At 36.7% G+C, this 17977-nt stretch overlaps 1 long non-coding RNA gene across 1 annotated transcript; it reads right to left on the bottom strand.

Annotated features, from left to right (window-relative positions):
• Nucleotides 1–13043: 13043 nt before the first annotated feature.
• Nucleotides 13044–14173, bottom strand: LOC139125832 (uncharacterized). Its single transcript, XR_011550373.1, has 3 exons — nt 14042–14173; nt 13414–13463; nt 13044–13158 (listed from the first exon to the last, which is right to left on the bottom strand). It is a non-coding gene; the product is annotated as an uncharacterized lncRNA (long non-coding RNA).
• Nucleotides 14174–17977: the final 3804 nt, after the last annotated feature.

Below are 17977 nucleotides of genomic sequence, written 5' to 3'. Positions count from 1 at the left end.
ATGAGTCACCATCCATTTTCGCCATTCAATGTTTACCTTTTGTATTACGCAACACGCACATGTACCCATTCCAAGCTTGATTTAAGTCAGTTAAGTTAAGACACCCTTAAGGAGCGGACATGAGCTATAGTTCTCGCCAAGATTGCTTGTAAAGACCATTGTGACGGAACAGTTTCGAATCTGTTGATGGAGTAGTCTTATACAGCACTACATACTTATCGGTGAGTTGATCTTTTGTAATTTAAGTAAGCATTCTCGGAGGAACCTTGAGTAGCCTTTTCCATTGTGAGACTATTAGCACGTGTGCCGAACAAAGGGCCAAGGACTCAGTGAACTCTTACAAACAATGAATGCATTCAATGGACTTTGATAACGCTTATATTATCTTTATTTGAGACTTTTCAGTTAAAGAAGATAAGACTTATGCACCTATGAATTTGTTAGCCCTTGTTTCAAAGCAGCTAATTGTTCACTCGTTAAGTTAAGGCTGCTTTAATGCAAATGAGACTTTATCAACAAAAGTAAACGTTCAGTCACCGTTAGAGGGCGTTTTCTGAGGTGGGTCACATGACCCTCTCACCTTTTTTACCTTTGACCCTTGGGTCATTTCAGAGGGAGTAATACTTCATGTTAGCTACTTCCTGTTTCTCATGTCCTGCGTCATAGATAGTATTTACTTTCTGTATGAGAGTATTTACTTCCCGTGCCATAGTGTGAACCTAGTTTAGTTCTCACTTCTTGTATCCTTTTGTTTGATTTATTTTCAGTTAATCGTTCCCAAACATTCTTAGTTCAACATTTTTCGCAGAGAATTCTGGAAGACATGCTTATATTCGAATAAACCACGTGAAACTCAGATCGGATATTTACTTCGTCTTATTTAAGAAGGAACGTATTATGGAATATCAGCTGTAGACGACTATTGCACAGTAGATGTTGACAAATTATTTTGAGTCCTACGGAATTTGTTTGCGCGCTACAACAATCGGTATTTTTGCGACAAATGTTTTCAAGGACTAATTGTAGACTGTCAGGAAACCCAGTAACATTTGCTTGCTGTCTGTACATTATGCCTACCTAAGTCGATCTGCAACGATAAGCTGTACAGTTTTCAAGTATTTTATCTTGATGAGATTAACTCATGGAAGTTTTATGAATTCATTACTGGGAGGTAAAACGTCAAATAATGACTAGGATTTTCAGACGATTTTTCGTAAATCGTCTTCTGTATTAATAACAATCGATGACGACCCAAGTTATTTACAGGTCAATAAGAATTTGTACCTGACAGTTTTACGTCTATCATTTGCTTTGCCCATCAGACATCGTTGCTTTTTAGTTAGATTTTCGTTGATGTATACATGATTTCTTCCCTTGAATCCTAAGTTGTCAGTCGTCGTGTTATCTTCTTTCGATAATCGCATTTGTCACGTGCCTTCCAGCTATTAGTTTTAATGATAATTGGTCTATCTTCTCTTTCTTGATCCCCAACTCTATAAGTGATATTTATATCCTTCTCGGTTATGTCAATGTCAACAAACTTTAGGACTTTCAGGGCAATGTAATTAGTGTTTTAATTGGCATCTTAGGTATTCCTTGCATTTCTAGGTCCACCAGTCTACTGTATTGATTGTGTTCATCCATTTTCTTTCCCACCTTACTCATTCTTCTCATCAGTTCTTCATTTAACTTTTGGTCCCGGGTTTCTTCAAAAATTGTGTTGAGATACTCTAGTGATGTTGTTATGGTCTTCTGGGATTCTTTAATTTCGCGGACAATCTCAAGTAGGTTTGGTAGACAACTTAGTTGCGTCTTGATCGTTTGAAGTTGCTGCGAAGCAGAATCACACGTGATGTTATCGACGTCTTTACCTGGTGATATTGCCTACTTCTGTTTGCGTTCAAATTTGTTACACAAAGGAACGTCATCTTGGGTGATGCTCACATTCTGTGTTCCACCACAGTCGTTGCATTTCAGCATGGTTAAACAGTTGCAAGGTATGGTAATTAGCAGAAGTTCAATACGCAAATGAATAAAATTTGGGCAAACTAGTCAGAACGTGATCAAAGGAATAGAAAGGTGAAAGTGATCAGTTTCAGTGGATATATAAGAAGGAACTACTAAAATATTTCATAGCATTAGTCAAGGCGTCTTCATACACCTGCTAGTCAAGGTTTTGCTCAAACTGCAGACAATTTAACGCAAAATTTGCTGTTTCTTATGGACATGATGCAACAACGATGCGACCCGAACCATAGCGCCCTCGACGACACAAAAGGTTAAAAATTGGCACCCGGAATCCTTACATAACAAGTCTACAAAAACGTTGGCATTCCTCTTGAATATTTTATAAAACACAATTACATCAAGTAAGTAAAACCATCGGTATATCCTACTGAAGAACTCGAAAAAACCTTACAGTAAGTATTCAAATGTACTTAAGAGCATTAGTGAAATCCATCGGGAGAGTCAAAACAGTTTTGTATTAATCGAGAATCGCTGTTATAATGCTCTTCACGATTTGAGAATATGTTAAAAGTCTTACTTTAAAAGGTATGTCTTATATCTAGCATTGTGCATGAAAAAATATTGCTATGGGCATTTTGTGGGACGGCAACTAACTTTAGGCTTTAAGGGCCATGAATAGGTTCGAAGGATAGTTTAATGTATTCAGAAGAAGTCATTTTACCTTTACTCTATAAAACACATATACATTCTCTAAACCCACTTTGAAATGTAATCCCAAACACAATCACGCCATCCACGCATAATAGCAGGACGCCCCAATGAAGACTCCATTAATTTTCGCTAGTAAAGGAAACTTACTTTAAGTTGAAGCAATATCAAAAAAATGCAATTCAAATCATTCGGTTTCATAAGTTTGTCAATGATGAACATAACCAATATTTTTCTTGTGGTAATAGTGTTGGCGTTCCAGAATAATGTGTGAAAGAGATTGGCTGTTTGGCCGTCAGTTATTGGCTGTAAAAATCAAGACAAAGTTTAAAGACTCTTAATTACCGGTGGGGCAATCTTTTTGTTATTTCACTGCGATTTCTTTTGTGTGATAGGAAGTATTTGACCATCTCACTCAAACCAGAACTCCCTCTTTTACAGCTAATGAGAGTAAAACAGAAGACGTGTTATCTACATATTCGAATTTACACGATCAATTAAAAGCAAATTTATAAAGTCATTTACCCTCTTTTATATAAATATAAAAACTCACCAATCGTAGCTGAGCTGTCTGATAAGTCGGTTGCTTGAGTTTCCTACAAGTGTAGTTACTACTCCCTGCTGGTTGTTATAGGCTTGTACTACATCTGGTTACGAAAGTACCTGGACGAAGATACCCTGGCTTCGTGGTTTCAAGCTAGCATATCAACCATATCCAGATAAATTCTCATTTGAAATTCGTCCTCTTGTCGGGGCTATATTTCAGAGGAATGGTTAGATGGTCTTCAAGGGAGATTTTTAAAACTCTCCGAGGACACTGGGAGTTTTTCCAAACGCAATAGACACCATTGCCGGTACGTTGTCAAACAACGCAACCACAACATGACCTTGACGGCGTAAATTCTAGATATTACGTGATGAGGATCCAACTAATCTATGACAACAGGGAGAATATCATATATCTACATTCTGGATTGTAAATGACAACTGACAAGTTCAGTTGCTGTGGCGCATCGGCTCTGGACTAAAAATTTGATATTCCAAATGATACATATTTATAAGCTGATCGTGGATACATAAACAAGTATCCGCTTATCACAGAGTTTTCAGCGCGTCTGCTAGTTGGCGAGAATCGGGTGGATCGCATTCAATCGTGAATTTAATCGGTGTCGCATTAACGCGGAGTACATGATATCGTATTAAGAGACCAATTAAGCCACAAAAGAACTGTGCCGCCAACCCCGTTGGTTCTTGCCTGTATTTGTCAATGTGTGTGCCTTCCTCTCTCAAGGCCACATCACTTTGGAGAGAAGACAACGATTGAAAATCTCGCAATATTTTGTTCAGTCTATTAATGTCCCTATTTAGTTCTTTTTTGTTTGCGTGGTTACTGAATATAAGTGGATTAAAACACTCGTTATTATCACCATACACTGTGGGTGTAATAAGTATTTTTATCTAAGCAAAAACGAGTGGTTTACCTCCTGACCTATAGATAGCGTGCTACTCACGATGTGAACCTTATCATCTGAAAATCTCACCGCTGATACAAGGTTTCAGATATATAACCCTATATGACACCCTGCAACGTCAACCGCAAAATGAATGCTACCTTTTGCTACTATTTCAGTCAATTGTGCTGTCCGTGAGACAAAGCAGTGCCCGAATATTATCATGAGACGAAATACGACGAAATGAACTGGCGCTTACTAATTCATTTGGCTACGGTCCAAGTGCTAAAGAATTTGTCACGAGACATGCAAATTTAACGATTGTTAAACCGGTCAGCTTTATCGCAGTATTGTGGGAGTCACATCTGTCATTGTTTGACTGAATTCGTTCATGCAAACATTTGAAGTGAGATTTTGCAAATTGCCTATTTTTACAGGGTCATGGCACTGTCTCTTGGGAACTGAGTCAACACCATGAGACAGCTTTTCTGCATAGACGAATGTGAGTCCCTACGTTTATGAGACGTGGAACTTACCGCTAATAGGTGTAAGCACGTCAACTTAAACCATGTAGGGGCTTTACTGAAGGGGAGGGGGTTGCGGTGACGGGGATGAGCAATTTAAGGTTGTACTTCTCGTTGATGTACCTTCTTGTAGAGCGGTAGGTCCAGTGTGATCATCGTCATTGTGGTCAAACTTCGGCCTTTTGTCAATAGAGGACGACAATGCAAGTTGGTCATTAGTTACCCCCTCGAAAGTAAAGTAATTTAAGAGCATGTATTGTAAACATTTCTATAAAAAGTAAACATTTTTCTTAAAGTTTTATTGAGCCCTGCTGCGCCGTTACACCCCTTGTCCTTAAATATAGCAAGATCATAATTTCTGTGTATATTTCGAGGATATTGATGATGTTCAGGTCAATCTTAGAACAATTGCAGCTTCCGATTGCTAAGTCGAACATATGGGGTCATAGAGAGGTCACTTTCTTAAATGTAATTCTAATAAAAATTCCTTTATCTGAAAATAAGTGATTGTGCTTTGAGCTGTCGATGACTTCAAACTACAGAGCTTCAGTAATATGTAGATACATTGCAATTTGGAATAAACCAAGATTTTTCGCCTTGTTTGGTTTTTCCGTCAACCCATGAAAGGCAGAAGATGCAGTTCAATTACTTTAAAGCTACGGATTATCTCATATAATTGTTCATTGTATCAAGGGCTGTTTGCTTGCTTTAACCATTCATCTCTTCATTCTGTTAACTATTACTATTATTATATAGGGCTGAGCCCTTGGTGTCGCGCCAGGGGTTAAGATTGGCAATGTTATTTGTATTGATTCATGATAAACTGTAATTGTTACTTCATAAACGTTTATATGACAACTATGCCCAGTTTCCCTCTGATGAAAGCAGTTCACGTACTTACACGACGTCAAACCCTGCAGCAGGGCAGGTATAGATTTTCTGTAGCGTGTAAAAATTTTGGACAAAAATTGGCAATTTTTACAATGATAACAGCCTATGGCGTTAAACAAGGGACGTATTATGCAATAATTATCATTGCAATGGTAACTGCACTGCCCACCTTCCACTTGCAAGCTAAAAACTATAGCGTTCCGTCTAAAAACTTGCAATTTTTGAATCTAATTATTGACACAGGGGGCGCTCTTCTATAATTCAATCCCAGCATTCTTTGCGTATGCCCCCGTTCATATGCACGACAGTTTTCTCCGTTTATCTATATCAACGATACTTGTATCAGCGACAAGGTGTATAATAACATTTACTGGCTAATAAAAGAGGTATATTTTATAAAAGGCATGTTATCATAGTAATTTGTTTCGTATTTGTTTATTTACGAGTACTCAAAAAAAAACATGGCGGCGCCCATCATGAGAAAGAAGGGTACACTTCCGGTTACTCGCATAGTATATTATGAATAAGCGCATGCGTAGTCAGTAAGCCGCTGGCGCGAACTATTACTATTAAGTGGAGGATAATTTATGGAATCCTCTATCAGATTCTATGAACAGAGTTTTAGAAAGGGGTTTTTTGAAGAAAAAATACTCAGTGGAAATAGATGGGGGCAAAGTATTAATAAAATCTTTTAAAATATTCAGTAACAAGGCTTGACATACCAGTTTTATCATTTAATAATCAAGAAACGGGAAAGCACGGAAATCTAACTGCAATTAATGCCTTGAGCATGAAATAGATTGTTTTGGTTTTGTGTGAAAATCGAACCTTTAAGGTTGACATTCGTTATAGAAATAAATGCAGATAATTTTTGCAATTACTGATCGGAAGTCTCGATATCACAAGAAGTTGGTTTCTCTAATGCAATGAATGGCGTTGACATCGAATTTCCTACTTTGCCCCTTTATTACGAAAATTTGTATAAAAGCTTCGTCAATACTGGTGAATTTTGTGACGTCATCCCAAAGGTTACTACTGATAATATATCCGATCATCCATTATTGTGGCCCCTGTGTTTTCTACATCTCAAAGTTTCATGGCATTGCCAAAACTATAAAATAATAGCAATAATGTACCCCTCCCGACCAATAATGGACTCAAGCACAGTTGCACAACATAATGTACTTGGCTGCGCCCCGTACATTATGTTGTGCAAAGTTTTCTTTTCGTCCATTATAGTCCAGAAAGCGGTACATAATTGTGTAAGTATATTTCATCTTGCTTTAGCAAAGTATGGAAAAAGTTTAGAACTTCCGTTTTCGGGGTGCGTAGTACTTCAGTCGTGAGGGATACCATACACCGTCACAGGCCTAACAACTAAAGATAAACGCTCTGCTGGAATTGAGACCATTGCTTTATTACCACTTTGCTGTTCAACAATTGTTACAATATCTCATCAAACTATTTTCGTATAGACAAAACATAATTAACATCACAGCTTTTATTAATTTCAACCTAGGTGTTCAACCAATGTTCAAGCCTCAACTCTCACATCCTCTCTATTTTGCTTTCACACTTGTAACATGTCTTTTACCCTTTGACTCTTATTTTGCCATTCATTTTCTAGTCTAAATGTGTTAAATGTTTGCGAAAATCTTTCAAATCAGTGCTCTTCAAACACGAAGAATGTTACTACCAAAAATTTTAAAATCACGTAACCATCAAGTCATTAGGTGATTATGATTGTTGGTGTAGATAATTCATTATAAGACCTCATGGGTCGAGACAATTACTGTAAAAGTCGTAAATATTATTTTCAGTTTTAACACCTAAATATGGTATCTTATAGTATAAGAGTTAGTATTGTAGGGGGTATTAGCGAATAAATAAGTACACCAATACCTTCATATATTAAATATGAATTTATATCACGTCGACGGTTGGCGATTGTCAATGCGTATGTGCGTTTTTGTCGATAATCTTCGCTATCGCACGTACATGGAAAAGTAGAAAATCCAATGCATTGGCATAAGGTACCTTTACATTTGGTATAAATTCCATCATGAGACGTCATAATCATTATAGAGTCTACGATTAGACGCATTTCTCTTACAGTTCAGGTGAACGGGGCTTCTCACCTAAGTCAGTGGCTCGACGAAAGGTAAGTTCACAAACTAAAATTTGTTTATTTCAACTGTCAAACAACGCACAAACAATTCAATCGTGTCGCCAAACGAATACATGCGGTGGCAGTGAGGAATATGTGACAAATAAACATTATATAATTTTGTGTACAATCTGAAGAGGCAAATCCGAGTATTTTTCAAGTGATTATGGACGAAAGTGAAACATTACATGAGAGGTGTTTCCATACAAGTCACATGACATAGGGTCAATGAACTTCATGATTTAGGTCACTAATTATGAAAAACAAATTCGTAGCCAAATATTGATTAATTACTTCAACATGCAATCGTGCAATATACGGAACAAATAGATGTTGATATCAATGTCAAACAAAATTAATTTGTGTATATATTTGTGTAAAGATTGTTTGTGTTATGTAATTTATTGTAGTCTGCACTTACATCAATGATAATAGTAATAATACTTTAATATATGTAAATGTGCAATTGAAACTTGTTTTCAACCAGTGATCAATAATACAACTGGTCAAACAAAAAAAATTGCTGTTTATGTAATTGCATTTGTCATAAAAGCCACAAAACTGGCGCCTTAACCCTTTGAGTGCTTTGAATCTTTCATGCCCAAAATTTAAGTGCAAAATTTTACCAATTTTGTTGAATTTCTTGCCTATTTGATAATTTTTGACTGAATCGCCGTTACTTTTCATTGACTTGTTTGATCAAAATTTGTTAAATACATTAATAAAGTTGGCAAAAATTGACTTTGTCGCTCAAAGGGTTAATGGATATTTGTTGCACTAAGTAATGTTTGATGCAACACAACTATCAATCATCGTCATCGTCGTAATCTTGCAGTTTCAAACGTGGTTCATCGGTACAGATGCTTATACTGGCAACGTCCCCTGTGACTTTCTGCAATAGATCCGTCGCCTGACCGGATGTCCCTGGCATCGAAATGTCGTGCATCACCACGGTCGATGTGATTGTGTGACTATGGGCACTGTTCGGGCGACTTCTTGGCATTGCAGTACTCGAAACATACTCATCCTCATCGTCACTGCTGTATGGACTGAACGATATTTCATCTGGGTCATCATTGCCCTCACCGTAGAAACGAGAACGGATGGATCGCAGAATCTAGAGAGAGAGAGAGAGAGAGAGAGAGAGAGAGAGAGAGATTATTCAGTGTAATTAAAAGAACAAAAGCCTGTTTCGTTTCCTGCCATCTCGTTATCATGCTACAGTTACAGTGATAACAACCCTTTGGGAAAAGCCTGATTGGTCCTGTAAAATTGTCCCTACTTCATATACACCCCCCCTCACACAGACACACAGACACAGACACAGACACAGACACAGACACACACACACATATATATATATATATATATATATATATATATATATATATATATATATATATATATACTCACATTTATATACATATATTATATATAAATTATATTATCTATATTTGCACTAGGTCTAGGACACTGTATATCAACGAGAGAAACACAGCTCTTAATTAGATCACAGGATTGAGTAAATTGTAGTATTTTTTCCATTAAATCTAAGTATAAGTCGTTATGCATTTGATGATACTTACGACTTTATTGGTTGCAAAGTATCCCAGATAGCACACTGACCCCTGTGGAAGTACAATAAAACAGTATTAAGAATAGAAGACAAGATCGAATTCGTTCACCTAAATTCAAATAAAATATAAAGCTACAGGAAAGAGAACAAATGAATTTTCTATAAATTCTGAATTACTGTTAAACTATATTTAATAAAAAACTTAACTGATTCATGATATAACTGCGCATTGATATTTATTTTTCAGTAAATAAAACATTAGCTGGGAAAAAGAGCTTCTGTTATACGTTATTCTATTTTGCGAGGAAAAGACCATATAAGGGATGAACTTACACAACAGAAACAAGTCATAGCGAAGGCATAGCCCAAGACGAGATTCTTTCTGATGTCTTGTAAACCCAATATCCAGGTTATCGCAAACACGGGTACAACAAGGCTGATACGAAAGAATTCATCCCTGCAAGAGTATAATTAATCGAACAGTATTGTCACTCAGTTTTAAATATTATATCCTATTACCAAAGTGGTTAGAAAGGATAAGTCCCCTTTCGATTACTCTCCTATTGCTTAAAGTTACCAGTCTACCGTACGTAAAATCGGAAAATTCGGTTCAAAAAACTTATACTGGTATTTGCAAACAATGGCACTTACCATAGTATGTACCACAGTCCAGATCCATAGGTAAACACGAAATGGTCAAACTTGAAGTACACCAACATGATGATGGTGCAAGCCGCCTGTAAATAGATTGAAAAATCGTTAATCTGATTGATCAACTCATTTTCAAACCAAGTACTCCTGTACAGAAATATGTTGAATAAAAAGACTGACCGCTGCAAAAATAATCCAAATGAAACTATTCTGGCGATTTTTCCGTCCTAACAAGGAATTTACAAGGGCGTGGCTCGGGTACTTTAAAACAGCTATCCTGGCACTGTGCTAAAATTGCCTGAATCATCTGTCTTAAAGTTTAAGCTTCAACTATTTTGTTCAGTGAAAACAAAATTTTTTTTAGAATAAGGTCATACCAGAGTCATGACAGCAGCTGGAACAATGGAACCATGTAAAATTTCTATCTTGTCCGGCACCAAACAGCTAAAAGTAAAAGTAAAAAGCCCTTTGATGTTACGCAAAATCCACAAAACAGGCATGATACAGTCCTTTTTTATTTTGTGTCTCATCTGTGTTTAAGATATCGCCGGTTATTATTATCATACATGGAAACCTCTCTCAAATGTAACGCTATGAGCTTGGATATCAGTAGATTTTTAATACCTGCTAGAAATCAAGGGTACGCACAGACTTGTGAATGATCGCCTTTAATGTTTAAAATGTGCTTAATGTCTGTAGGCAGGTGCATTAAATTGTATAAGTAAATGTCTGACAAAACAACGGGGCGTCACTACAAACTCCTGAAGTTGAATCTATCACCTAACCAGTGTTTCTTTGATGAACAAGCACGTGTTGTTGACACCTTACCTGTTTCCAGACTCGTAGGTGCTGTACCAACGTAAACCGAAAGGTACCACGAATAATAGAGGTGACACCCATCCAATCATAATGTACGAAATCCTGCAAATAAAGAGAGATTTTTAAACCTATGCAAATCCTGGCTTGGCAAGATTTTTGTGTTTTTGGTAAATATATCATTATGCATAGTCATTACACTTCAATTGTATCTTTATTCATCTAAAAGTTATATGTGAATCAGCATTATAGGAATTTCTACTCTCTTAAAGGCTAAAATTTGTCATGGGGTGAAAAGCTGAATAAAATCTACAGTTATGATTTCTTTCCCCGTATTTCATAAAAGAAGACATGGATACCTACTTTTCCATCACGTTTTCTGTAAACCCACTGTAACCTGCAACATATGCAATTATGAGAAACTGGCAACACTGATATTTTGCTAGTCATCCCTCTTTAGGTTCTTAAGTCTCTCCACAACATGTTTACATTTTTTCTTTGTGCGCTTACTTTGCATAGACGTTCTTATGTATGCCAAACCGCAGCTTGAGGAAATGTTGCAGGCAGAAGATGAAAACCCAGGCACAACTGCTGACGATCACATAGTGATTGAGTATGGCCGACACTCGGCAGCTTGTCTGAAAGTTATAAAAAGATTTTACAGAACAAGTGAAAGCAGTAAACACCTCATTAGTAAACAATCAAGAACCCAATCAATGTATATCCTTGTTTCCATGAGTGTTTTCATCATAGCTAATCACATGAACAGCTTTACATTTTTTCTTTGGGTCTGTTCTTTTCCAAGAATGTCATGATAATTACTTTTATCACAATATTGGTATTTAGATAATATTTTAATAAAGAGGTGAGTATTTTGGTGTAGAGTGGTTGTATGAACTGTGGTAGAACGTCTGTTATCCTTTGACATTCGTGCCATTCACGCGAGTAATAATTGCGAAATGTCCGAACCGTATAATCCATACTGTTGTAGTTTTTAAAAATGGCGAAAAAAAGAGAATGCTCTGTGTGCGTTTTACGCTCCTACGCTTTATTTTAATCAGCAACTGGAATTTGGTGAAGATAGGTATCACCTACCGATTCCTTTTCCACGTTTAGAGCTATGACAACCATGACAAAATACATGGACATAGACAAGTTGAGGTTTGAACACACAAAGTAGTGATCCGTCGTAATTCTACAGAGAAACGAGTATGTGAGTAGTCATTAAACTTTGACTATATGTAGGTTTCATCGGGTTTTGTGGTAATTATGATTTAGTGACCGAGGGGTCGTCATAATTAACCGAAAAAAGATGCGCCCTGTATGACAATATTAGTGGCGAAGAAGGAATAAAAGTTTATGATAACGTAGAATTACAGTCTTTGAAAGTTTTCTGGTGATAAATCAATTATATGGTACAATATTCCGCTGAGATATTATCCATAAGATTATTCATAACTGTGTCTCGATACACCGGTATAGTAAACATATTATACGCAAATTACACCAGTAAAAGTCGATCAAGTTTACCTTCTGAGGCAGAGTGCCACAAATGTAAAAGCAGTCAGAAATGCTGCCAGTCCATTCGCCACTATAATGATCTTTTCTAGGGCATACTCAGGGAAGGGCTGCCAATCAGAAATAAAAAAATAACAGAACATCAGAAGTCGATAGGAACGACTTGAACGGTTTCAGACTTCAAAGCAAGTCTGAAATGTGCCTACATGGATTGTGTTTACATGCGGCCTGTCACATCAGGTTGTGAAACCACATGTTACCATTGTCTCCAATTGTAGACAAAGTGGATGTTAGACAGTTTTAATTTTTCACGTTTGGACAACCCTACAGCTGAGCTGTCAATGCTCGATAGAACAATGAACTATGATGTGCACTGTCGAGATTGAAATGTGCGATGCCTGTGGTTTTTGCTATATTTTGGATTAAATTCCATAACTAATTTGCATATTTAATTCTCTACGTGATACTTAAACCAATCGGTGCAGAAAAAGGTGAGCAATTTATCCTTTCAAAAAGCTACTATAAAATACCAAACTGCGGCCACATAATAAGTCATGCAGAGACATTCATTAATCTAACTGACCATTAGCAAGTTCCAACATTAGAAACAGCAGTCAGGTAAATATTCAAATAATACCTTTCCTTCTCAAAACTAACCGGGAGGGGTGTATTCAGTTCACCTCTGTCTCCTTTGTGAGTAATCCACAGTGCACAATTTCACAGTCAAATACACTAAAATGGCCATCTTGTTGTTGAGCAAGTCTTACCGTTGGCATTTCACCCATGGTCATGATGACAGCAACACTTCCAATATAGTCACAGTGGCATTCTGTGAAGTCCGCTGTTAAATTGGCATTCACCTTCTTACAGTTTTTCTCGTTCCATATACTAGATTTATGAAAAAACAAACACATTTGAACACTGTGGTATGTCGCTTAAACAATCACGTCACAAGATTATATCGTCAGTAAAATGTATGACACTGTTTCCTGCTAAACGGGGCATATTCTTCAGTCGTAAGGTTTTGCATTATTTAACCAAAATAGGCCTCGTAGTTTTCGCCTTTTAATTTGTATGCTAAATAAATTTACAAGAAGCGTTGTTTTTTGTTTATTAATTATACAATAAGACAAGTTGACTTACGCTTTGGGGTTCATATAAATCATCGATAAACATCTAGCGTTGTAGCCAATCTGAAATCAACAAGTATCGTCTACTAATAAAAAGGACTCGCTTAAACAACTAACCAACCAACCAACCAACAAAACAAACAAACAAACAAACAAACGAACCAAACGAAAACAAACAAACGAAAAATACAATGTTACCATTCCTGCTTGCGTTAAACCGTGCCATCTGAATAAAAATTTTATTTGGCAGTGCAAAAACGTTTCATTCATCATCAATAAGTGAAGATTCATCAATAGGCATTTCTCTATTATACACAATATTATTGTTTCTTGAATGCCTAACAAACTGTCAATCGGATAAGCTAATTCAGATAATTTAATTGCTTTTTGTTTAGAAAGACTGGGAAATTTTAATTAATTTTGGTGTTCAGGTCAGGGTGGTCGTGTTACTACGCCAAGAGGCAACTTCCCCGATTGATCTTTCTCAAAACATTCGACTATCTGATTGTATAAGTTACATGCAGCATTGCTTAGAATTTTAATGTAGATGGTCTTTGCCAGGATAATTTATTTTTTCTAAATGGGAGAGAAAATCATGCGCAGCTTCATGCAGTTTTAGAAGGACCGGAATTCGCAATTACCTCCTTGTGGTGCAAGATAAATGTCAGTGGCTGTTGAAGTTTCTCTCTGTAGTCGTTGTCTGTACTGCTATAGATACTGACTGATATTACTGGGCTGTTCACTCTTTCAACTTTCTTTGTTGCAGTAATAGAACGCACCCATTGCCTGTTTTCACTATAAAATGATTGATACAGCAAGTACAGAGATCATTCATCAGCATTATGTTAACCTTTAGTGGAATATGAACATTCAGAAGAGAACGCTTTCGCCTTATTCACAACGTTCTAGTTTTGTCGGCAAAAAATAAAGAACTGTAATCACAATTCAAAGGTCAAACCTTTAAGCATATGATACTCCCCAAGAACTGTCCTCTGGGACCATAACTCGAAATACAACCCCTTTTATTTATTCACTAAATGGTGAATGTGATGAGCACTGTGGATTCCTATATTATCTGTTTTGAGTGAAGTGTTCACTAGGACGACGTTTTCGGAATAGAAGGTTATGTCAAGAGTTTTCAAACTAAAAATGAATAAACTGCCGACATCAAATGGGTAAAGACACGTACCTCTTTCTGGTGCCGGCCGGCAAAATATTGCCTGGATTCGTGTAAGCAAAGACAACAACTGAACTTGTATCTGCCAGAAAATATAAAGTGAACTTAATAATAATACACCTTAAAAATATCCGAGGATAAGAAAAAAGTTAATAAAAGTAAATATTTCATGGAATACAGACTGTTACAAACACAAATGGACAGAAAGACAGACAGACAAATAGACAGCGGAACAGACAGACAGGCAGACAGACACAGACACAGACATATATCTGTTTGTGTTTATATGTATGCGTATATATAATTACACACATGCACACACACGTATATATATATATATATATATATATATATATATATATATATATATATATATATATATATATTATCATATAGTAAATAATCTAATTATCCAATCCTATTATACTCTAATGATATGAGTGTTTATGTACGTATATGCACAAATTTGTGATGCATCTTAAATCGAATACAAATGATGAACGAAATGTATGTATGTGTGGATGAATAGATGTATAGATACATCTATGTATGGATGGAAAGATACATAGATTGATTGATAGAAACAATGAATAAAATAAAGATTAAATAAACAATTACCTGTGTTTAGAAAAACGAGGTTTTCCTTTGGTATGATAACCTTACTTCCACTTTCATCTAATTCGTCCCAAACAAATCCGGGCGACCTTTTCTTTCTTGCCAGAACATCCTTGTTTGGGAACTCCAGATCTTCGGCAGGTGTCTTAAGCCGTCTTGCTTCGAAAGCTAGGAAGAATGTCGAAGTAGTGTGAAATTGTTATAGTTTTGAGAACAGTATGTGTCACCAAAATCGCAGTGAATATTTTTTACATTAATAAAATACATCGTGCATTAAATCGTTAAATCGTATATATTAGATTTGTAGAGATTTTGCACAGCCTGTGATCGTCCATTCTGAATAGTTGATGATTAGCTAGCTATTTGCACCTGTAAAATGTTTTCTCGGGGCACCATAGTGCAAAATTTTAGTCAATCACCTATGTTTTTGCTGTACAGTCTCACGTCCGTGTTGATCTGATGAAGGTAGCGATGTATGGTCCGGCCAAATGTTTCCAACGTGCCAAACAGCGTTACTGCTCCTGAGTGAGGGCTACGAGCCTGGTGACGACAAAAAAACAACGTATAACCGACTCTAATTAATATCTAAACGAAGTGTCTAACGATGTTACTTTATACAATATATCCTCTTTTTCATTTAAATATGCATTCAATTGTCCACTTTCATTGACTTTCGCAATATTTGTGGCTTTAAACCCACACTCTACATGCCGCTTGCAAACAAACTTGTTTTCAATGAATGGATAATTTCATCTCTTTGGGGCAAATCTTTCACGATATCTATACTACATGCCAATCAAGATAAAGTTTGTTAATAATTTTTCTGCAGTGAACTCCAGAAAGTGTACTTAGTTTTAAACCAAAACGCTGAAAAGTATACAATTAAAAAGTAGCAGTTGCGCATAAGCGAGCACGCGCATTAGAACTTTTGCAAGTCCCAACATTTTTCGGCACTAAATAATAAAAGTTATCAAAACGCCAATTCTGAAGAGCACACATGGGCCTACTCTACAGGGATTATGCGTGAACAAGATATTTCTTGCGTTTTATGGAGATAACTTGACTGGCCCGGCTGTTGTATCTTACTTTCAGTGTATGCGCGTCAGTGGTTGGGCGCGAAAGTACTAAGGACTAATCTAATGGGCACGTATACTGTTCATATTCAATATTCATGAGCTACGATGACATTACGACTGGATGTGAAAAAATAACGTCATAACGGCATTTGATCTTATTTTTACATCCAAAAATTCAATAGTCATAAATTTTGCACTTGTCTGAACCAATAATTTATTAATATTATACAATATGGGGTTATAAATTCGACACTCGTGAACGCCACCGCTTTGTTACCTCAGTCATACGACCAATATGTTCTTCTCTGTCGCTCAAAATGTACCCGAAAAATGGGGACATTTATGCAGACATGACCATCGCATCAATTATCACATACCGAACATACCGTACAGCGTACGGCCCCTCGCACGCACTGGCATTTCCGTCGTACGACCTCGGTCCGCAAAACCCGTATCAGGGCTGTAAAGATTATTATAGAATGCCGCGCACGCGCACGGTCGTTCGTCTGAAAACAACAGCGAGTTTGTGAGCGGACTCATCAAGGGCAAGAGTAAATCTGTTTCACTCACGCACACACTTTTTCTTGAGTTCAGAGCAAAAGCCCCTAAAACCACAATTTATGCAAGTATACACAATACATATAGTTTCTCACCTCATGAATCTCAGTCCAGCTTTCAGATTTATTGGCATCCAACAATGCACTTGCAAGGTCCACAGTCGCCTGGAATGGGAAAAGATGATGATACCAAATAGATGTCCATTGCATCATCCCGATGGAGTTGAATAGTATATTTTAAAGTCATTATTTTAGTGTCAAATATAACCGGCCTCCTGGTCATTTATTTTGAATTCTTATCAGACGTTTACCTTAAGCTTTAAAGAACACTAAGGAAAAAGTAACAGTCTGTTTTAACTTGTCGATACAGGACTATAATCCTGCAGAGTCGGTGATAGAGATATATCCCTTAAAAGCCCATGGGAAACGAATTCAACATTATTCAGCAATTTTGTAAGTGCGTAAAACGAATTATATCTATCCTAAATAGCACAGATTACACGTTTAATATCACATTACGCATGCGCGCTTTTATACCAAAATTTGTTAAAATTTCCCAAGTTACCTGTAGGTATGTCTTTTTATCATGATCACTCGATGACGAAGAAAGTGGGTCACTACCGATGACATCAGGCATTAGATTAGTGGCGAGCAATACGTCTCCCGCAAAGGCTGTATCCATGGACTGAGTGATATTTCTAATCAAACCTGCTGAGTTAGATGGATTGCTGAGATCATCCACCTAAATTTAAAACAATTCGTAACCACAGTAAGTGACAGGCAGTACAGCATTTGCTATTAAATCTCATATTAGTGGATCTCATGTTTAATAGAACGATCGAATACCTTGGAATTTTATCATTAGGATTTAAAAAACCAGGAAAACGAACACCGGACCGGTTGTTCAGTTATTTGTGTAATCTATTATTTACCTTCCAATGTGAAGTAACCTTGGGACTACTGAGCAATGCATTAAATTTTACCACTTTTGAACGCCAAAAACAGAAAAACCCAAAACATGGCAATAAAATCAATTCTAAAGACTGTAAAGAGTTAATGGATTTATAAATTGGTCATTAGCATACATACAAGGTGTATCATGCTTTCAGAATACCTGCCACGGGCATACTTTGGAGGAGAAGCTGAACAAAT

This window comes from Ptychodera flava (genome assembly GCF_041260155.1).
Source record: "Ptychodera flava strain L36383 chromosome 3 unlocalized genomic scaffold, AS_Pfla_20210202 Scaffold_26__1_contigs__length_13983176_pilon, whole genome shotgun sequence".
NCBI classification, from domain to species: domain Eukaryota; kingdom Metazoa; phylum Hemichordata; class Enteropneusta; family Ptychoderidae; genus Ptychodera; species Ptychodera flava.
Note: the sequence above shows the minus strand (reverse complement) of the source record. Positions and strands in the feature narration are given on the sequence as shown.